The 23,115-nt window shown below is 36.6% G+C and overlaps 1 protein-coding gene across 1 annotated transcript in view; it reads left to right on the forward strand.

Moving 5' to 3' along the window:
- The window catches only part of LYRM4 (LYR motif containing 4), a 223,882-nt gene that overhangs the window by 195,911 nt on the left and 4,856 nt on the right, over positions 1 to 23,115 (forward strand). The window lies entirely within an intron of this gene.

The following is a 23,115-nucleotide window of genomic DNA, read 5'->3' on the forward strand; positions in this document are numbered from 1 at the left end:
TAAAAAAGATCACCATTTGACACAGGTCATAGATATGTACAGATATGTAAAAACATACTTTGCATCTAGTTGTACCCTCGTTTTAAAAATACTCATAAACCATATTTTTAATAATATATTTGGGGGGAGGGGGGGAACTAGATGGTACAGTGGATAGAGCACCAGCCCTGAAGTCAGGAGGACTTGAGTTCAAATCTGGCCTCAGACACTTAACATTTCCTAGCTGTGTGACCCTGGGCAAGTCACTTAACACTAATCGCCTCAGCAAAAATAAATAAATAAATAATGCATTCTAGGAATTTGCCAAAAATTGAATTCAAGCTTACCATCCCAGTATTTGAAAAATCCACTTTCACTGCAACCCATTCAACATGTAAAGGACTGCTTGCCATCTGGGGGAAGGGGTGGAGGGAGGGAGCGGAAAAATCAGAACAGAAGTGAATGCAAGGGATAATGCTGTAAAAAATTACCCTGGCATGCGTTCTATCAATAAAAAGTTATTTAAAAAAAAAAAAAAGAAAAGAAAAATCCACTTTCTTCCTCCTTTAGAAAAACTGAAATTTAGAAAAATATATTTGCTTGTCTCAAGTCCAACAGCAACTCTCCTCTTCACATTTTTTCCCCTTAAAAATCAAGGGTGACTCAGTAAACACATCTGCAAGTTCTTTCAGTACACTGGGATATAGTTCAACCAACTCTTAGAGAGCAGCTAGTAGCTTTCTTACCATTTCCTCACTTAAGTGAGTTCTCTTTAAGCCAATGTTTTGAGTGTGCTTGCAATGTTAAATACAAGAATAATACTGACAAAAATAATAATAATAATAATTTTTAAAAATTAAAAATTAAAAAAAAAAAGAATAATACTGACACTTAAAATACACATTTATCCCAGTTCACCAAACCTACTTTAAGGGACCCATGATTTCAGCTGATTTCCTTTCAACCATGCAGATTATTACAGCCCACTTATGCCTTCTCATCAATGTCAACTTCTGCCCTTGTCAATGTGTTAAAGAACTTTTTCTAGAACCTTTCACTTTATACGACAACAGTACCGAACTCAAGTTTTCCATCTGTTGCTCTTTGATTTCCTTGTAAGACTGACTCACCACTTTTTCCAATCATATATCATCTAGATTACATATACTCTAATAATAGTATGTTCTTTATTTAATAGTGATGTTCCATATTTGGTTTTCACAAAAACTTTATGGGGTAAGCAAGGTAGATATGATGTAATAGGGAATACTGAAATTCCATTTCTGCCACTTATAATCAGCATGAATCTGGATAGACAATCTCTCTAAGGTTCTGTTTCCTCATTTGTAAAATTAAGAGACTGAATTCAAAGAATTCTAAAATCCCATTTACCTTTAAAACTTTAATTCCACAATTTCCATTTTACAGATGTGAAAAGTTAAGTGTGTAATATTGTAAATATTGCATGTGGTCTATTTCAGTTTCTTAGTAATGACAATTTTATGAAAAATCATTTTATTAAAGGTATGAGGAAAAAACTAAAATGGTTAGGTTATAATCTATACAATGGACAAACAATATTTTCTATATAATTTATTGATCCAACAGAAATATTTGGAAAGTTGAATCATTGTGATCTATTTCCTTATACTTTGCCTGCAAAGTTTAAAACATTGCAATCTTGAAAAGGACCTTGTCACCTGTAGTAGTTAAGGAGAAATTGAATTTGTAAATTTCAGTCTCAGCCACTAAAATTTACAAGAAGCTGAATAAGTCTTATGTGAAATAGCCTTGTTTTCCATTTGTCCCTGTGGAAACAAATCAGAACCACAAAAAATGGGGCAAGGGTTAGAACTGATGATTGGTCCAACTGCAACAATTAATTTCTTTCTGTCTGTCTTTTTTTTTAAACTTGTTTCCCTTAATTTCTTTTTTTAATAGCTTTTTATTGACAAAACATATGCATGGGCAATTTTTCAACACTGACCCTTGCAAAACCTTCTGTTCCAACTTTTCCCCTCCTCCCCCCCCCTTAGATGGCAGGTAGTCCAATACATGTTAAATATGTTAAATACAATATAGCAACAATTAATTTCAGCATTATGCATAAACATGTGTCTCAGGTTGCTGCTTTGCAGCATGGTGCTAAGGGACTTATCTTTGGTGGACAAAGGAAATCAGAACTTGGTGAATGAAACATATTTTAAAGTTGGCTGACACTGAACACTGGCAGAATATCACAAAATGACTGCCAGACTTGTGATGTGATACCAGTTCCTCTACTGGAAATGAGCCAAGTGCACCATTTGGTTTCTTGATACACAATTCTTTAAGTAGGTTATTTAGGAACTTGTCATTGGACCATTAAGAACAACAGCAAAAAAAGAGAAAAAAGTAATAGCAAATTCTACAACTGGTTTTTTTTTTTTTAATCACTTTCTTAACTATACTGTATCAAAAAGTGGTTCTATGGGGAACGAATTATCATTTGACCCATTTTTTTTACAAAGTTTGCAAAGTTTAAAAATTGTTTTATCCTCTCAAGAAGAGACACTGATGGAAAATATTGTTTGACAGGGATGAGATACAATAGATAGGTAGCCTGAATGATTTACTTGTATTTTAGGCTGTTAAAAGAACCAGAAAAGGATCTCCAGTATGTTTAACTATTTCTCCTAAAAGAATTGGGTAAGTTAAGAAAATGTCAAGGTATGTAGAAGGCAATACAAAGTCCACACAAAATCACATATCTAATAAAATCCAAGTACATTGTAAATAGTTGATTATATTAATGAGCCTGACTTCAAAGAATGGGAGGAAGACTTTTGAGTAGATCTAGTAGGAAATCCTCTGTTTGGCATTTGAAGCCCTTCACAAGCTAGCTCTGCCCTACCTTTCCATTCTTCTCTTATTTTACTCTGTCACATATACTTCAATTCTGTAATATCAGCCTACTGGCTGTTCCATCAGGCTATCTCTTTAGGCATTTTCTCTGGTTGTCCCTCAGGCCTAGTACACACTCCCTCCTCAAATCTGCCTACTGACTTCCCTAACTTCCTTTAAGTCCCAAGCAAAATTCCAGCTTCTACAAAAAGCCTTTTCCAACCTCTCTTGATTCTAGTGCCTTCACTCTGTTAATCAATTCCTATTTATCCTTTGTGTATGTACATATTTCTTAGCTTGTAGTCTCCCCCATTGCTTGTGGGTTCCTTGAGGGCAGGGTCTTTCTCTTTGGCCTTTTGTGTATCCTGGCACTTTGCACAATGATTGGCTGTTGGGGGGGGGGGAAAAAAAGAGGAGGAGAGAGAAAGAAGGGAGGGAGAGAGGGAGGGGGAGAGAGAGAAAAAAAGGGGACGGGAGGGAGAGGGAGAGGAACACAGAGACAGAGAAGAGAACAGAGACAGAGACAGAGAAGGAGGGAAGGAAGAAGAGAGAGGAAGGGAAGAGAGAGGAAGGGAGGGACAAAGAGAGAGTGAGAGAAGAAGGGGGAAAGAGAGAGGGAGAGAGAGGAGGAGAAACCGAGACAGAGAGAGTAAGAGTGGATTGATACCATACAAGGATTTGTTCTAGTCTCTTGCCTGCTCATTTAAAAGTATTTGAAATGCCACCACAGCCCTTGGACTGAGAACTAAGTGCCAGAAATGGAGAGACCAAGCTTTAAGAATGAGGAACAGAATTTGGGGAATGAGAGAATGCATATGTAGGAGGATGAAAGGCTAAACAATAGCTTGAATTTAGAAAGGGAAAGACATATAGATTTGTCAGATAGGTTAGGAATTCTTAAGTAGAGCCTGGCTTGTGTCCTTACCTGAGAATAGTAGATGGTAGGTAGTAAATCCTTAGTTTGACTGACACTGTAGACAGACTCTCCCTTCACAAATATTGACAGAAACATATGAAATTCCACACCATCATGTGAGTGAACAACCATCCAAAGTCAGATTTTAGTTTGATACCTCTATCTTTAGAAGCTGTACTCTGTGCATTTCTGTTCTGTTAGAAGCTTCCTGTGTAGCCTCACCTTCCCCTTCTCTCAGCTCACTAAGTGAGGTATCAGATCTACTCGGTCCAAAACTACTGATCCATCATTTACTCAATGCCCATGCTTCCTAGTATATGGGAGATGGATAGATGAATAAAGCGCTGATTAAGTGCTGACTGGGTACCAGCCACTATACCAAGTACAGTGGGAGCTTTCTTGGAAGGGTATTCCTTGTAAAGGGAACTTTTGATCATTTTTCTGCCAAGGCCCTTTTCTTTTTCTCTGCTTATTCCCCTATGCTGTCTTCTTTATCCACTGTGATTTCATCCAACTTTGTCTAACACCTCACCTTGTGACGCTTTCTTTTTTTTTTTTTAAATAACTTTTTATTGACAGAACCCATGCCAGGGTAATTTTTTACAGCATTATCCCTGGCATTCACTTCTGTTCCGATTTTTCCCCTCCCTCTCTCCACCCCCTCCCCCAGATGGCAAGCAGTCCTATACATGTTAAATAGGTTACAGTATACCCTAGATACAATATACGTGTGGAGAACCAAACAGTTTTCTTGTTGCACAGGGAGAATTGGATTCAGAAGGCATAAATAACCTGGGAAGAAAAACAAAAATGCAAGCAGTTTATATTCATTTCCCAGTGTTCTTTCTTTGGGTGTAGTTGCTTCTGTCCATCCTTGATCAATTGAAACTGAATTAGCTCTCTTTATCGAAGAGAGCCACTTCCATCAGAATACATCCTCAAACAGTAACGTTATTGAGGTATATAATGATCTCCTGGTTCGGCTCATTTCACTTAGCATCAGTTCATGTAAGTCTCGCCAGTCCTCTCTGTATTCATCCTGCTGGTCATTCCTTACAGAACAATAATATTCCATAACATTCATATACCACAATTACCCAACCATTCTCCAATTGATGGGCATCCATTCATTTCCCAGCTTCTAGCCACTACAAACAGGACTGCCACAAACATTTTGGCACATACAGGTCCTTTTCCTTTCTTTAGTATCTCTTTGGGGTATAAGCCCAGTAGTAACACTGCTGGATCAAAGGGTATGCACAATGATAACTTTTTGAACATAGATCCAAATTGCTCTCCAGAATGACTAGATGTTCACAATTCCCCTAACAATGTATCGGTGTCCCTGTTTTCCCACATCCTCTCCAACACTCCACATTATCTTTCCCTGTCACTCTAGCCAATCTGACAGGTGTGTAGTGGTATCTCAGAGTTGTCTTAATTTGCATTTCTCTGATTAATAATGATTTGGAGCATATTTTCATATGTCTATAAATAGTTTTAATTTCTCATCTGAGAATTGCTTATGACACTTTCTTATATTACCATGAGACTGTGTGTCCTAGTGCCAGAGAGAACATGAAATGCTTTCTGTTGGAATCCTTACAAGCTGTTAAGTCATTAGAGTTGATAGAGACAATAATTATTTAATTTAGCATGGTTCAGTATGATTGATCTGATCTTACAAGATGTTATGGGCCAGAAGAAACAAGGTACTAAGTGGAACTGAGAAACAATGCTTGTGTTCACACCTTTAAAGAGCTCATATAAGCAAGAAGCTCTTAGGGCCAGAGAGCACTCTGGGAGGGACAGAAACCCACAATCCCACTCTTGGATCCCACAATCTCACTCTCGGAGAAGGAGCATAAATAGAGCTTCAGCGAGCCAGTCAGGGGAGTTCCGCTGAAAAGATTGAGAGGGGAGCATCAAGTCAGTTCAGAGCCAGAAGCCCTCTCTCTCAAGCAAGAGAGATTCATTCCATCTTTCACCTTGGTGCTGGCTGAAGGCTGAAGAAAGCAGAGACAAAGGACAACTGTAAGAGCTCTTGGAACAAAGCAGAAAGATAGGCCTCTAAGAAAAACTAACCAGGCTATTTTGAAAGGAGAAAATAAATGTTTGCATTTTATCAGCTGGCTGTATTTTGGAGTGATTATTACTGTCAACCAAAACTAAGGTTGCCTCCAGAAAACCTCCCCAAGAAACCTGCTCCCAGAGAGAACCATTATATTATTTTAAAGATGAGAACACCACACTTTCTAACAGGACTTTTGGCATAGGTTTCTGGGAGAAAGCTTGTACAAACTGCATCCAAGACAAACCAGAGGCTGTTGGATTACCAGGGTCAGTGGCCAAAGAGGAGCACATGTTTCCCTAAGCAGAAAATAAGAAACAGAAAGGTCTATGACCTATGCAGTCCTTTCTGTCAGTCCCACAGAGCTAGAATGTGTTTGGCTCCATTTGCCAAAAGAGAAAGAATGCTGAGCCTTGGGAATAATTAGGTTGTCAGACATTTTAGAACCAACTGGGGACATTCACTTCCCCTCCAAGGTTGTGAGGTTGTGAATTTTCATTCCATGTAGAACTATGCTTTTCATTCCATGTAGAACTATGCTGTCAGCCTAGAGAGGGCAAGTTCAAAAACACAACAATAATATTAAGGTAACTAAATGTACTAGCATTATCCCAGAATAAATACTGAAAAATGAGTATAGCAGAAATGAGAACAGAAAGAAGGTTAGTAGGTAACAGACAACTAGAATAGCTATGAAAATTACAGACTGAACATATATACTTAAAAAGGAGATAGTGGAGATCGGCAAACTGGGGAGACAATTTTCTTTTTCTATGCTGTGGTATATATGCCCATTCTGTTTGGTATTGTGAAATACAGAATTTTAAAAAATATATAGAAAACAAGAATTAAGTGCAGCACTGTACATAAAAATTCCATCTGAATTTCTGTTTAATAATAAGAAAACTATATTTCTTAAGGTACTTTATTCCTCTATCTTTTTTTTTTAAATATATTAAGTACAGGTCAGCCTTTATTTGACTATGAAGATAATAAAAAGCACAAAGGCTTCACAGGAGTGGATAAATAATATAAATTCTCCCTGCCTTTGGTGGGATCCATTTTCTTTCCCTACCCTAATACTAGATTCCCTGTATCCTCAAAGACAAATGCACTTAAAGTGTCCTGTTGTTGTTATTTAGTCATTTCAGTTATGTCTAACTCTTCATGAATTCATTTGGGTTTTTCTTGGCAAAGATACTATAGTGATTTGCCATTTCTTTCTTCAACCCATTTTACAGGTGAGGAACTAAGGCAGACAGGATTGGGTGCCTTGTCCAGGATCACACAGCTAGAAAGTATCTGATGCTAGATTTGAACTCAAGTCTTCCTGAATCCAGAAGCACTACTCTATCCATTGTGCTACTTAGTTGCCCTTTTCCATCTAATTCAAAATAGATCATTGTTAAAACTGGAAAGGACCAGCTTCCTCATTTTTCTAATAAAACTGAGGCACAAGGAGATTAAATGTCTTGGTGAGACTAGAACTTGTATCTCCTAACTCCCAATCCAATACTGGGTTGGTTGGTTGGTTTGATTACTATACAACATTGTCCGTAAGGGTAGAAAGTGAAATCTGACTTTTAATTTCAATGAGAAAACTTTAAAATAAATACTATGAATAAATACTATAAAATAAAAGTACTATATTGATATTTGGTGGGAAGCATGTTGAATCTGAACCATATAAGGAAGTTTATGCACTGATCCCCAAGAATATTGACACAAACATAGTATAGTAGGGAAAACAATGAGAACTACAATAATGAAAAGGAAAACAACTGTGAAAAAATGTTAAGTCTGATCAATGCATTGGGGACCAATCATAACTTTGCAAGATTGATGATGAAATATGCTTCTCACCTCCTGGCAGAGAAGTAATGGACCAGAGGTACAGAATAAAATGGATTTGTGGACAGGGTCCTTACTCCCACCCAAAGAAAAAGCACTAGGTTGGGAGTTCAGAGACTGTTCCTCCAGTGTCTGCTCTACCACTGATTTTGGACAACTAAGTTAACCTTTCTCAGAATTCTCTGTGTAAAAAGAAAGATCTTAGCTTAGTTGCCTTTTAAGATCCCTTCCACCTCTAAATCCTTACTACCTGTATGACTTGTCAAGTTGCATTGTGTCTCTGGGACTCAGTTTCCTCATAAGTAAAATAAAAGAGTTAAACTAAATGACCTTCATTGGACCCTTTAACCCTATATCTGTAATGCTCTGATATTAAGAAATTAAAAACATGGACAATTCAGGCAGAGTGCCTTCTGGCTGGTAAATATAATATTAGCTGTAGGTCAAAATCATCCCAAGCAAAAGGTTCCTGGAAAAACTTAGAAGAGAAATAATAAGACCCTGGAATCTTAAAAGTTGGAAGGAACTTCCAAGATCATTTAACAAAAACAAAAAATTTCAACCCTACTGAACAAGATTCCCCTTGCAGGATAAGTTGCAGATAGAGGACAAAAGATATAATTGTCTAGGATTGGTTCGTAGCAAGGGTTGTATCATATCTGCAAAAGATAGATGAGAACTCTGAAATAACCTATGTGTAAGCTAAGGTCCTGGCACCCAGAGAACAGATGGAAAGATCAGGAACGTGAGTCTTACTCAGCATAATTTCCATATTAGACACAGTTTACTTGGGCAGGCTGAAGGAGAGTACTGACCACTGACCAGAAGTGATTTGAAAGATCTGCATGAAGAAATATAACATATGTGAGGAGTTTGAGAAGTTAGGCTTCCACAGATATTGTCAAAACATAATGAAGGAAGGAATGAAATATCTTGTTAAGATACCTCCAGTCAGTCACCACTGCCAGGAGACTGCCAGTCAGTCCAGCCAGATACCTCACAGTCCAGTGAGTCAAGGGACTGGCTAAACATCAAAGTTCCTGACAAAGGTTATATTTATTTGGTAGTCTCTGTGCACATTCAACTGCTTCTTATTAAAAGATTGGTTCTTTTTTTAAGGAGAAAAAGGGAATGAGTTAGTGAGAAATGAGGAAGGTGAAAAGGAAAAGGAAAAGGAAAGAACATCAGTAAAACATGGAAAACAAGGGAGGTGAAAAAAAAAATAAAGTAAAAAATGCAATGCAGAGAACAAAAGAAAACCAACAAGGAAGGAAGCAAAAGCTGGGCAGCCATGAAAATAATGTGTAGTATTTATTATATAGATTTTCTTGAAATGAAAATTTATTGTTTTATATTAAATCCTCCCTGTTGTGTACATAACAATTTTTTTCTCATTTTTTATTTAAATGTAAAATTTTAAAATTTACCAAAAATTAAAAAAAAAAAAAAAAAAGAACTCTAATTGAGAAAGACAACACAAAAGGGAACTGGAACAGTAGAGACAGAAGGACAGGAGGAAGAATTATTCATGTTAAGAAAAGATCCTGAAGGAGTTTGGGGAGTCATGGATGGAACTAGCTCTAAAATGAGATAATGTTGGATAATATAGAAATATTTGATTTCTGCCAATATTGGAAGGAATTTTACCTTCTCAAATAATAGTCTCTGTTAATATTACAATTAAAACCTACATAACATGTCAGTTGGAAAAAGTATTCCAAAAGTATACTGAGTGGAAGTAAAAATTTACCAAAGATATCCAACAAACTGATTGGATGTTGAGAGTTAATTATTCATAAGGAAAGGCACATATCCCTCTAGCATCAACATAAGGGATTGCATCATAACGTATCTAATTATAGCTGCTTTTGGGGATTCTACAGATTGTGGCGACCCAAAGCTTGAGTTCAGATACTGATTAGCTGCCGCCTGGTTGACCTTTGACAGAGGATCATCCTTAGGTGTTTGCACTCACCTAAGTGAGTTCCTGTTGTCCTTTATCTTGTTGCTGTGCCAGCTTTTACGTGATTCTGACGTTGAATCTTCCTCGGCCAATCCTCTAGCAGCTTACAAACTAGACACTGTACATCAGGTGCTTGTGACTTTGGCGCTTTTATCTTTTGGAGCCCTTATTACATAATGCCTTGATGAGCAATCTTAGTCTCGAGAAGTGACTCCGCCTGACAATCCAGGCATCCCGTGGCATTTATTCATTGTCTTTTGGTAATGGAAACTTGGATTTAGAGCTATCATCTCTCCTCACCCCCTCATTTAATAGGGGAGAAACCTGAGACCCAGAGATGAAGGGGCTTGGTTTGATAAGATCATATAACTAATGAGTAGCCTAGCTAGGATTTGAATGCAAGTCTCCCGAGTCCAGTGCTTTTCCCACTATGTCCCATGTGCTTCACAGATGGTGAGCATGGCTACAAACACAGTTATGGGTAGAAATGGGGGGAAGAGGGGATGGAAAGTGAATGTATTTGTTCTCTACCAGATAACCTTGCTGGGAGGAGAAATAATTATGTAGCAATCCATGGTTTCAGGCTCCTGGAGCAGGGCAGCAAACAAAGAATTCTCTGGGAAGCCAGTGTCTACTGGGGTCATTTATATTGAGTCATCTTCCTTTAACTGCAGCAGCTTAGAATGTGAAAGGAAGAGACTACCATATGGTGTTTTTCATAAAACTAAAGAAATTCAGGAAAATAGAATGAGAATCCAGAGAGTTTTTCCTACATAGGATCAAAGTATGCACCCATTGCATATAGTTTCTCATTACCAAAATTGAGTTCAAAATACTCTCACTATGCACTTTATCAATTATGAGCTTTTGATTTGGAATATTGGGAAGGGTGATAGAAGAAAATTCCTTTCAGATCCTTATCACATGAGTAGTTATTATACATTAAAATTAACATCAGAGTTAGTGATCTTTTTTAACTTGATATAATCAACATTTTCTATTTTGTGGTCAATAATGATCTCTAGTTCTTCTTTGGTCACAAATTCTACAAACACTACAAACCATGGTGCTTCATAGAAATTTAGTACTTTTTGAATAGTATGAATTATTTGAAAGTCCTTCTTTATATTGAACCAATAGCTTCCGGTTATTCCAAGGTCAAATAGAGTAAGTCCTCTTTACTTGATCACCTTCAATATTCTTTTTTTATCATCCTCAATATTCTTTTTTTAAAATAGCTTTTTATTGACAAAACATAAGCATGGATAATTTTTCAACATTGGCCCTTGCAAAAACTTCTGTTCCAACTTTTCCCCTTCTTCCCTCCACCCCTCCCCTAGATGGCAGGTGGTCCCATACGTGTTAAATATATTAAAGCATATGTTAAATACAATATATGTATACATATTTATACAGTTGTCTTGGCAGAGGAATTCTAGAGAAACTCGTCGATGTTTTCAGTGCGGAAAAATTGGACATTTGAGAGCTCATTGTAGATATGGAGATAGAGTGAGAAGACAAGGGTGAGAGAAAACCCAAAACCCCATGTCCAAAATGTAACCGAGGCTTTCATTGGGCCTCTAAATGTATATTGACCCAGAAGAATGAGAGGCAGGGCCCAGCTCCAAAGTATCAATCAAAGGACAGGTGGGGCATGATAGCAGCTGAGGTTACACCCAGAGAGACTTTAGAAATTCAGGATTCTGATGTCATCAACCAACAGAAAAGCAATCAGGATTACAGTTGGGAAGAATACAGGCCTTTTAAGACAACAAGACAATATCCAATGCAAACGACTCCAATGTAATTACCAGATGATGAGGAGAAATCCCAAATTTAGTAAATAGAAGGGAATTAGATTAACTGCTTGGGGAAGAGGATCTGCTTATATTTCCACAGATGGAGAAAGAATCAGATGGCTGACTATGAAACTGTTAAAAAGACTTTTAAAAGCTTCAGGAATCATTGGATTCCCTAACACAAGATGAAACTGTTTTACTTCTTGAAAAACCAGCAAGAATCATTGGGTTCCCTGAGATGAAAAATTGTTGATGAGACTTTTGCAGTACTTCAGGGCTTACAGGAACTATTGGATTCCTGGCACATGAACTAGTGGACAATGGAATCCTATTGGACTGTTTCTAGGACTTATGGACATGTGTAAATTTTTAGGTTGATTCATGTTGTTACATTACTACTAGCCTGTGTTATATTGCTATGTACTTATGTAAATTATGTATAATGCCTCCCATATTGATGGATTTATGTATACCATGTATATCTGTTACAAAGTTCTGGCCTATATTGATGGATTTATGTGTACCCCCTCAGAAACCCCCTATGTTTTAAAACAAAAGAAAGGGGGAGATGTTGGAATCCTTACTAACTGCTAACTAATTAGAGTTGATCTAATCTTACAAGAAGATGTTTTGGGCAGAACCTGAAACAAGGTACTAAGTAGAACTACCCATAATCCCTCTCTCTGGAAGGAGCATAAATAGGCCAATGGGCCAGTCGGAGAGTTCTTCAGAGAGGAAGACGCTACAAGTCGAGATTTCACCGGAATGACATGAAGACTGGAGCTGGCTGGAGGCTGAAGAAAGCAGAGGCAGAGGCTGAAGGACCAGACCTTTGGATTTGGTGACATTCGGAGAGAGCTCTTGGAACCAAGCAGAGAGATAGGCCTCTAAGCTAACCGGGCTATATTGAAGATAATAAAAGATCTGAACTTTGATCACCTGGCTGCGTTCTGAGAAGAGAAAAGCTCACCACACTTACTCCCACCCAAAGAAAAAGCACTAGGTTGGGAGTTCAGAGACTGTTCCTCCAGTGTCTGCTCTACCACTGATTTTGGACAACTAAGTTAACCTTTCTCAGAATTCTCTGTGTAAAAAGAAAGATCTTAGCTTAGTTGCCTTTTAAGATCCCTTCCACCTCTAAATCCTTACAAGTAAAATAAAAGAGTTAAACTAAATGACCTTCATTGGACCCTTTAACCCTATATCTGTAATGCTCTGATATTAAGAAATTAAAAACATGGACAATTCAGGCAGAGTGCCTTCTGGCTGGTAAATATAATATTAGCTGTAGGTCAAAATCATCCCAAGCAAAAGGTTCCTGGAAAAACTTAGAAGAGAAATAATAAGACCCTGGAATCTTAAAAGTTGGAAGGAACTTCCAAGATCATTTAACAAAAACAAAAAATTTCAACCCTACTGAACAAGATTCCCCTTGCAGGATAAGTTGCAGATAGAGGACAAAAGATATAATTGTCTAGGATTGGTTCGTAGCAAGGGTTGTATCATATCTGCAAAAGATAGATGAGAACTCTGAAATAACCTATGTGTAAGCTAAGGTCCTGGCACCCAGAGAACAGATGGAAAGCTCAGGAACGTGAGTCTTACTCAGCATAATTTCCATATTAGACACAGTTTACTTGGGCAGGCTGAAGGAGAGTACTGACCACTGACCAGAAGTGATTTGAAAGATCTGCATGAAGAAATATGACATATGTGAGGAGTTTGAGAAGTTAGGCTTCCACAGATATTGTCAAAACATAATGAAGGAAGGAATGAAATATCTTGTTAAGATACCTCCAGTCAGTCACCACTGCCAGAGACTGCCAGTCAGTCCAGCCAGATACCTCACAGTCCAGTGAGTCAAGGGACTGGCTAAACATCAAAGTTCCTGACAAAGGTTATATTTATTTGGTAGTCTCTGTGCACATTCAACTGCTTCTTATTAAAAGATTGGTTCTTTTTTTAAGGAGAAAAAGGGAATGAGTTAGTGAGAAATGAGGAAGGTGAAAAGGAAAAGGAAAAGGAAAGAACATCAGTAAAACATGGAAAACAAGGGAGGTGAAAAAAAAATAAAGTAAAAAATGCAATGCAGAGAACAAAAGAAAACCAACAAGGAAGGAAGCAAAAGCTGGGCAGCCATGAAAATAATGTGTAGTATTTATTATATAGATTTTCTTGAAATGAAAATTTATTGTTTTATATTAAATCCTCCCTGTTGTGTACATAACAATTTTTTTCTCATTTTTTATTTAAATGTAAAATTTTAAAATTTACCAAAAATTAAAAAAAAAAAAAAAAAGAACTCTAATTGAGAAAGACAACACAAAAGGGAACTGGAACAGTAGAGACAGAAGGAAAGGAGGAAGAATTATTCATGTTAAGAAAAGATCCTGAAGGAGTTTGGGGAGTCATGGATGGAACTAGCTCTAAAATGAGATAATGTTGGATAATATAGAAATATTTGATTTCTGCCAATATTGGAAGGAATTTTACCTTCTCAAATAATAGTCTCTGTTAATATTACAATTAAAACCTACATAACATGTCAGTTGGAAAAAGTATTCCAAAAGTATACTGAGTGGAAGTAAAAATTTACCAAAGATATCCAACGAACTGATTGGATGTTGAGAGTTAATTATTCATAAGGAAAGGCACATATCCCTCTAGCATCAACATAAGGGATTGCATCATAACGTATCTAATTATAGCTGCTTTTGGGATTCTACAGATTGTGGCGACCCAAAGCTTGAGTTCAGATGCTGATTAGCTGCCCAGCCTGGTTGACCTTTGACAGGATCATCCTTAGGTGTTTGCACTCACCTAAGTGAGTTCCTGTTGTCCTTTATCTTGTTGCTGTGCCAGCTTTTACGTGATTCTGACGTTGAATCTTCCTCGGCCAATCCTCTAGCAGCTTACAAACTAGACACTGTACATCAGGTGCTTGTGACTTTGGCGCTTTTATCTTTTGGAGCCCTTATTACATAATGCCTTGATGAGCAATCTTAGTCTCGAGAAGTGACTCCGCCTGACAATCCAGGCATCCCGTGGCATTTATTCATTGTCTTTTGGTAATGGAAACTTGGATTTAGAGCTATCATCTCTCCTCACCCCCTCATTTAATAGGGGAGAAACCTGAGACCCAGAGATGAGATCATATAACTAATGAGTAGCCTAGCTAGGATTTGAATGCAAGTCTCCCGAGTCCAGTGCTTTTCCCACTATGTCCCATGTGCTTCACAGATGGTGAGCATGGCTACAAACACAGTTATGGGTAGAAATGGGGGGAAGAGGGGATGGAAAGTGAATGTATTTGTTCTCTACCAGATAACCTTGCTGGGAGGAGAAATAATTATGTAGTAATCCATGGTTTCAGGCTCCTGGAACAGGGCAGCAAACAAAGAATTCTCTGGGAAGCCAGTGTCTACTGGGGTCATTTATATTGAGTCATCTTCCTTTAACTGCAGCAGCTTAGAATGTGAAAGGAAGAGACTACCATATGGTGTTTTTCATAAAACTAAAAAATTCAGGAAAATAGAATGAGAATCCAGAGAGTTTTTCCTACATAGGATCAAAGTATGCACCCATTGCATATAGTTTCTCATTACCAAAATTGAGTTCAAAATACTCTCACTATGCACTTTATCAATTATGAGCTTTTGATTTGGAATATTGGGAAGGGTGATAGAAGAAAATTCCTTCCAGATCCTTATCACATGAGTAGTCGTTATACATTAAAATTAACATCAGAGTTAGTGATCGTTTTTAACTTGATATAATCAACATTTTCTGTTTTGTGGTCAATATTGATCTCTAGTTCTTCTTTGGTCACAAATTCTACAAACACTACAAACCATGGTGCTTCATAGAAATTTAGTACTTTTTGAATAGTATGAATTATTTGAAAGTCCTTCTTTATATTGAACCAATAGCTTCCGGTTATTCCAAGGTCAAATAGAGTAAGTCCTCTTTACTTGATCACCTTCAATATTCTTTTTTTATCATCCTCAATATTCTTTTTTTAAAATAGCTTTTTATTGACAAAACATAAGCATGGATAATTTTTCAACATTGGCCCTTGCAAAAACTTCTGTTCCAACTTTTCCCCTTCTTCCCTCCACCCCTCCCCTAGATGGCAGGTGGTCCCATACATGTTAAATATATTAAAGCATATGTTAAATACAATATATGTATACATATTTATACAGTTGTCTTGCTACACAAGAAAAATCTGATTTAGAAAGAAGGTAAAAATAACCTGGGAAGAAAAACAAATAGAAAGAGTGTAAATGCTATGTTGTGATCCACACTCATTTCCCAGTGTTCTTTCACTGGTGTAGTTGATTCTGTTCATTACTGATCAATTGGAACTGATTTGGATCCTCTCATTGTTGAAGAGAGCCACTTCCATCAGAATTGATCCTTGCATAGTATTGTTGAAGTGTATAATGATCTCCTGGTTCTGCTCATTTCACTTAGCATCAGTTCATATAAGTCTCTCCAAATCTCTCTGTATTCATCCTGCTGGGCATTTCTTACAGAACAATAATATTCCACAACATTCATATACCACAATTTGCCCAGCTATTTATTGATGGTCATCCACTCAGTTTCCAGTTTGTAGATACTACAAAGAGGGCTGCCACAAACATTCTCGCACATACAGGTCCCTTTCCCTTCTTTGAGATCTCTTTGGGATATAAGCTCAGTAGTAGCACTGCTGCATCAAAAGGTATGCACAGTTTGATAACTTTTTGAGCATAGTTCCAAATTGCTCTCCAAAATGGTTGGATCTGTTCACAATTCCACCAACAATGTATCAGTGTCCCAGTTCTCCTGCATCCCCTCCAACATTCTGCATTATCTTTTCCTGTCATCTTAGCCAATCTGACAGGTGTGTAGCGGTATCTCAGAATTGTCTTAATTTGCATTTCTCTGAGTAATAGTGATTTGGAGCTTTTCATATGATTAGAAATACTTTTAATTTCTTCATTTGAAAATTGTCTGTTCATATCCTTTGACCATTTATCAACTGGAGAATGGCTAGATTTCTTATAAATTAGAGTCAATTTTCTGTATATTTTGGAAATGAGGCCTTTATCAGAATCTTAGAATGTAAAAATGTTTTCCCAGTTTATTGCTTCCCTTCTAATCTTGTCTGCATTAGTTTTCTTTGTACAAAAGCTTTTTAGTTTGATATAATCAAAATTTACTATTTTGTGATCAATAATGACCTCTGGTTCTTCTTTGGTCCACAAATTCCTTCTTTTCCACAGGTCTGAGAGATGAACTATCCTATGTTCTAATTTATTTATAATCTCACTCTTTATGCCTAGATCATGAACCCATTTTGATCTTATCTTGGTGCACGGTGTTAAGTGTGGGTCAATGCCTAGTTTCTGCCATAGTAATTTCCAATTTTCCCATTAGTTTTTGTCAAACAGTGAATTCTTATCCCAAAAGCCTAGGGTCTTTGTGTTTGTGTCAAACATTAGATTGCTATGGTTATTGACTATTTTGTCCTGTGAACCTAATCTATTCCACTGATCAATTAGTCTATTTCTTAGCCAATACCAAATGGTTTTGATGACTGCTGCTTTATAATATAGTTTTAGATCAAGTACAGCTAAGCCACCTTCATTTGATTTTTTTTTTCATTCGTTCCTTTGAAATTCTTGATCTTTTGTTTTTCCAGATGAATTTTGTTGTTACTTTTTCTAGGTCATTAAAATAGTTTCTTGGGAATCTGTTTGGTATAGCACTTAAATAACTAGACTAGTTTAGGGAGTATTGTCATCTTTACTATATTCGCTTGATCTATCCAAGAGCTTAATATTTTTTCAAATTGTTTAGATCTTACTTTATTTTTGTGGAAAGTGTTTTGTAGTTTTGCTCATGTAGTTCCTGACTTTCCCTTGGCAGATAGATTCCCAAATATTTTTATACTATTAACAGTTATTTTAAATGGAATTTCTCTTTGTATCTCTTGCTGTTGGATTTTGTTAGTGATATATAGAAATGCTTATGATTTATGGATCATCCTCAATATTCTTAAAGACATCTGAGAGCTTCTTCATATTATCAGTCTCTATATAGCTAGGTGTAGAGTCTCTTTACCATACTGAATGCCCTCCACTAAATAAGTTCCATCTTTTTTTTTCCTCTAATATTTTGTGTTTATTGGATTAGCTTTGTTTGCCTCTTTATGTATATTGGAGAAGCTTTTGGTCAAGACTCTGACTGGAAGAGTTGCACAATAAATGGCAAGGTAGGACCATAGATATCCAAGGAAAGAAAAAGTAAAATTAAGTCATAGACATGGTCTCTTCTTAATAAAGGCCTCTTGTGAGGTCTGATTTGAAGGGATACTTGGAAGAGCTTCCAAATGAAAAAATGGTATTTTACTGATAGAATTACATTCTTTCAAGTCTTAAAGGCTTAAAAAATCCTCTTCTCAGGGTGGGCAAAACTATATTTATTTTCATAAGACTGTTGGATTTATAATTTAAAGGGACTCTAGAGCTAACTTGATTTTCTTAATTCTGTAGTTATTAGTTAAATTGAATAAAGTGAAGAATAGTTTTGAATTGAATAATAGTAATGGAATATGGTATATTTAGGAGATAAGAAGGGTGCAAATGGGGGGAAAGAAGAAAGGCAAAGACGAGCTTTTAGTTTGCTTCTGCCTGGTCCATTGTCCATCTGTAATACCTAGCTAGAGATATGAAAAGTGGACTATTCAAGGCAGGCAAATGGGATGAGCCAGAATAGGCAAAAGGGAAAGAATAGCCACATTTAGAGGTGATAGATATTATGCTTTGACTAAAATATAGAGTTTGGGAAAAGGAATAATATAAGAGAAAGCTGAAAAGGTAGGTTGAGCCCGAATATCAGGCACTGATATTCAAGGAATTTAGACTGTAGGAGCAATTGACACAGCAGAGCCTGAAACATACTGTTTAATAATGCCTTTTTTTAAAAATGCATTTATCTTTATGACATTTCTTAACACCATTTTTATTAATAAGGCCTTATTCTTCTCTCCAACTGAACATTAAAATATGTCAGATTGGATTTGCAACTAATGTATACAAGAGATATGTTCATTTTGATTTTAAGATGTGCAGAACTTGGGGCCTGCTTATTTTCTTGCAGTTCTGTATTCTGTCTTTTATTTGATCTCCTACACTTGGAATGATTGTGACTCTAGATTGTACTTCATTCTAATTCACAACCAACTTATCTTGCAATAGGAATCCCCCATGGGAGATGTGTCAGTCCTTTAAGATAGTCAGTATGCGAAACAAGTGTGATGGGGTGTCAATGGAGCTTTTGTCTCCTAAAATCTGGCCGGGCATCAGGAAGAGGGGCCAAGAAGGGAGGCCAGAACTTTGTCCTCCTTCTAGCTGATCCATTGAACATAACCAACTACTCTTAACACACACAGCACAAAGACTTGCATCTCAACTGTGCTATGCATATCCTTGGGAACAGATATATTTGTTTGCTTTAATAATGGCAAAATAACTATTGTCAGAATCTTCCACTCCTTCTCACAGCACTATAATCAGGTCCTGTGTGTTATTAAATGGCCAAGAAATAGAAATACAAGGTCTTTATCAAGTTTGTGTGAAGGTTCTAAACTTCATTTTTAATAACATGGGCTGGTGATAGGATAGAAATTCCCATCAAATAAAATTTAAAAGCAGGTTGAGCATTCCTCCCACCTCAGAAATGGGCTTTCTCTGTTGGCCACACAAACCAGTTTATCTTGCCAGTTTTACTGCTAATATTTGCCAGAATATTTTAGTGCATTATTTTTAATTTTTAATAATGTATCTTACCTTTCCCCATCCAATGAGCTCTCTCTCTTAAATAACGAATTTAAAAGGAAAGTGAAAAACAAGCAAATCAGCAAACTGGCTAACAAATCAACCAAAACAGACAGAGTGTGTACAATGTTCCACATCTTTAGAAAGGAAGGAAGGAAAAATCAAAGAAAGGAGGAAAACTTACTTTCTCATCTTTCCTATGAGAATAAACTCAGTCAAATTGCAGAGCCCCAAGTTTCATTTTCAGTTTTTTGTTGTTCTTTCCAGTTACATTGTTGTAGTTATTATATAAATTGTTTTCGGGATAATGATAATAATAATAGCAGCTAACATTTATATAACGTTTACTATTTGCCAGGCCCTATGGTAAGTGCTTTACAATTATTTATTATTATTATATATTATTTACTTATAATGTATTATATAATAATATAAAATATTATTATATATTATTTACAATCTTGTTTGATCCTCATAACAATCCAGGGAGGGAAGTGCTATTATTATCCTCATCTTACAGATGAGGGAAACTGAGACATTTAGAGGTGAATTGACTTACCTAGGATCACACAGTTAGTACATGTCTGATCCCAAAATTAAACTTGGGTCTTCTCGACTCCAGGCCCAGCATTTTCTCCACTGTTCCCCCATAGTTGTCCTACTTGTCCTTACTTTGTCCATATTTTACTGTGTGGATAAAGTAAATAATTACAAGTAGGATCTATAAAACAAATATCATGCTTCTACCACATGCCACATAATCAATGTCATTTTCAGTGTATTCCTGTGTATACACATACATGTACTTTTTTTTTTCAAAGAGATCTCATATGGTTCAACCTTTATTTTGTGAGATTGACCTATATTTTAGCCAATTGGTAAAAATAGTCTTTGAACATTCCAAAAATATAATTATTATAAGCTGTGGAGTTTGATTTTAAATATTGTTTTCAGATTGTTCTGAAATTATAAAATTTGAAAAGTACAGAACATTTTGAATGTCCGTCCTACATGAAAATTCAGAGAAATGAAACCTTCCTGGAGATTTGTCCATTTAGAGAAGTTAGTATATGAAAGAAGAAAAAATAACAGGATACAGTTAGTTGTAGGTTTCTTTCCATCTTCCTTAGCCTTACTGGCATCACACACAAAAAGCATGCAGGTTTCTATAGTGCCTTCTTCATATGTACAAGATGCTTTTTCATAACAAGCCTTCGGGTATAGCAGGGGGCAAGTCATTTTTGTCCTCACTTTGCAGGTGAAAAACTGAAGCTAAAAAGGGAAGTGACCGCCTCATTTGTTACAACTACTGGAGGAAGTGTCAGGGTTAAGATTGAATCTGTGTTTCCTGATGTACTTTCTCCAGCAAACCACAGAAATTCACAATCCCATCCTAGATGATGTCTTCAGCAAGTATTTCTTTCATCCCTACTATCTACATAACCTTGGGCTTAGCCCAGTCACTGGCCTTCAGTTTCTTCATCTATAAAAATGAGAAGGGTGAGGAAATAGACTCAATTGTTTCTATTCCTTTCCAGTTTTGAATTTATAATCCTATAGAGGATTGGGGGGTGGCGGAGAGAGGAGTGGCAAGGCAGTTTTAAGTTATTAGGGTTCTTCCCTATTTTGTGCAATGGACTTGTTTGGCAATCTGGTGAAGCTTAGAGTTCCCTTTTCATACTAATGTTTTTAAATTTATAAAATAAAATAAACACAGTGATCTAAGACAATTTCAAAGGACACATGATAGAAAATGCTATCACATCCAAAGGGAGAATTGATGAAGTCTGAGTGCAGATTGAAGCATACTTTTATCACTTCCCTATTCTTGCTTTTTCTATTTTTGTAACATGGTCAATATGAAAATCTGTTTTACATTTATCATATGTATAATTGGTATAACATTGCTTGCCTTTTCTGTGAATGAGGCCGGAGCTAGAGGGAAAAAGAGAATTTGAAACTCAAAAAAAAAAAAAAAGTGGTAAAAACATATTAGTAAATAAATGGATCCATGATTACCAAAAAACAATTATATTGAAATATAATTGTCAAAATATATTTATCTTTAAAGTTCATAGATCCTAGGTTAATCCCTAAAGTAGATTATGTTTAAGATTTCTTCCTGTTCAGTTCTATGGGCAAGATACCATACTAGGTACCATGGGGTACACAAATATATTCCCTGCCCTTGTGGATTTTACAGACTAGCAGGGAAGAAAGATATTTCTAGTTTAAGGCCATAAGGGATAAGGATGGTATAAACAAAGAGTCATATAGAAGTTGGGAAGCTAGTACAGAAGCTAGAAAAAGGTTGTATGTCAGGGTGATAAGAAAAAGGTTGATGGAGAAGACTGAAGATAGCTTGCCACCTGCATTTTTGGTTGCCTTCTCTGTGACTCTTACATATAGCAAAGGATTCCTCAAAGATCTCAGTTGCCTTCTCTATTCGTGTATTTACCATTTGGACTCCTGGGCTGTAGCTTGAAGGTAGTTAGGAGGAAAAGAGCAGCCAGGCTGAGAGGTGGCAGAAAGGCAATTATAGTTCCAATTGCTTAGAACTCAGCAGTGCTCACCCACAGGCTTCATGGGAAATAGCCACTGAAAGTTTCCTCTGGCAGCCTCTGGGGAGGCTGGTATAGTTATAATGCCAACAGGTGCAAAGACTGCTCTTGTATCTCATTTAACACATGCCAGATTTTATTAACTGAACATAGAATTATAAAATCTTAAACTTGGAAGGAAACTCAGAGGTGATCGAGGCCATCTCCAGCATTTTACATATGAAGATGCTGATTTCTAGAGAATTAAAGTGGGTTTCCAAAGATCACACATTAATAAATGGCAGAGCCTGAACTAGAACCTGGGGCAGTGCTACCTCTACCACCTCCCAAAATGATTGTGTACAATAATAGTGATAAGTTATATGTTGCATCTATTTACTTATGTACATATTGTCTACCTCCAATGAAATGTAAGCTCTCTGGAGGCAGGAATTCTTTTGTTTTTGTCTTTAAATTCCTCGTATAATGCCTAAACACATAATAGATGCTTAACAAATCTTTGTTGACTGATGGATGAATATAGAGAGACATGTATCAGCCATACATACTATGACCAGGGTCATAGTGCACTTAAGAAAGATCAATTAATGGGGCATTCATGCATTGTTGGTGAAGTTGTGAATTGATCCCAAAGAACAACCAAAATGTGCATACCATATGATTAAGCAATTCCACTACTAGATCTGTATCCCAAAGAGATCATAAAAGAGGGAAAAGGACTCACATGCACGAAAATATTCATGGAGTCAGAATGCACATTGAAGCATTATTTTCACTTTATTTTTTTTGTGTGTGTACATTCTATAACTTGTACCTAATTGAGTTTACCCACTGGCACATGTAAGTGCCACAGATACTGATACACTGATGGTCATAATAAACGCTAAGTATATTCTCATTCTCTCTCTCTCTCTCTCTCTCTCTCTCTCTCTCTCTCTCTCTCTCTCTCTCTCTCTCTCTCTCTCTCTCTCTCTCTCTCTTTCTCCCTTTCTCTTTTGGTCTCACTCTCTCATACTCTCTTTTTCTCTCTCTCTCTCTTTCATTCTCTCACTCTTTCTTCCTACTAATTTCTCTTTTTCTGTCTCTTTAGTCTCTATCTCTTTCACTGTCTCATTCACTTTTTTTCTTCCTACTTCTTTCTTTCTCTTTTTCTCTGTTTGTCTCTGTCTCTGGCATAGGAGAAAGGGAAGGAGAAAATTTGGAATTCAAAATTTTATTTTAAAAAAGGAATGTTAAAAATTGTGTTTACATGTAATTAGAAAA

This window comes from Antechinus flavipes, chromosome 1 (genome assembly GCF_016432865.1).
Source record: "Antechinus flavipes isolate AdamAnt ecotype Samford, QLD, Australia chromosome 1, AdamAnt_v2, whole genome shotgun sequence".
In the NCBI taxonomy this organism is placed as follows: domain Eukaryota; kingdom Metazoa; phylum Chordata; class Mammalia; order Dasyuromorphia; family Dasyuridae; genus Antechinus; species Antechinus flavipes.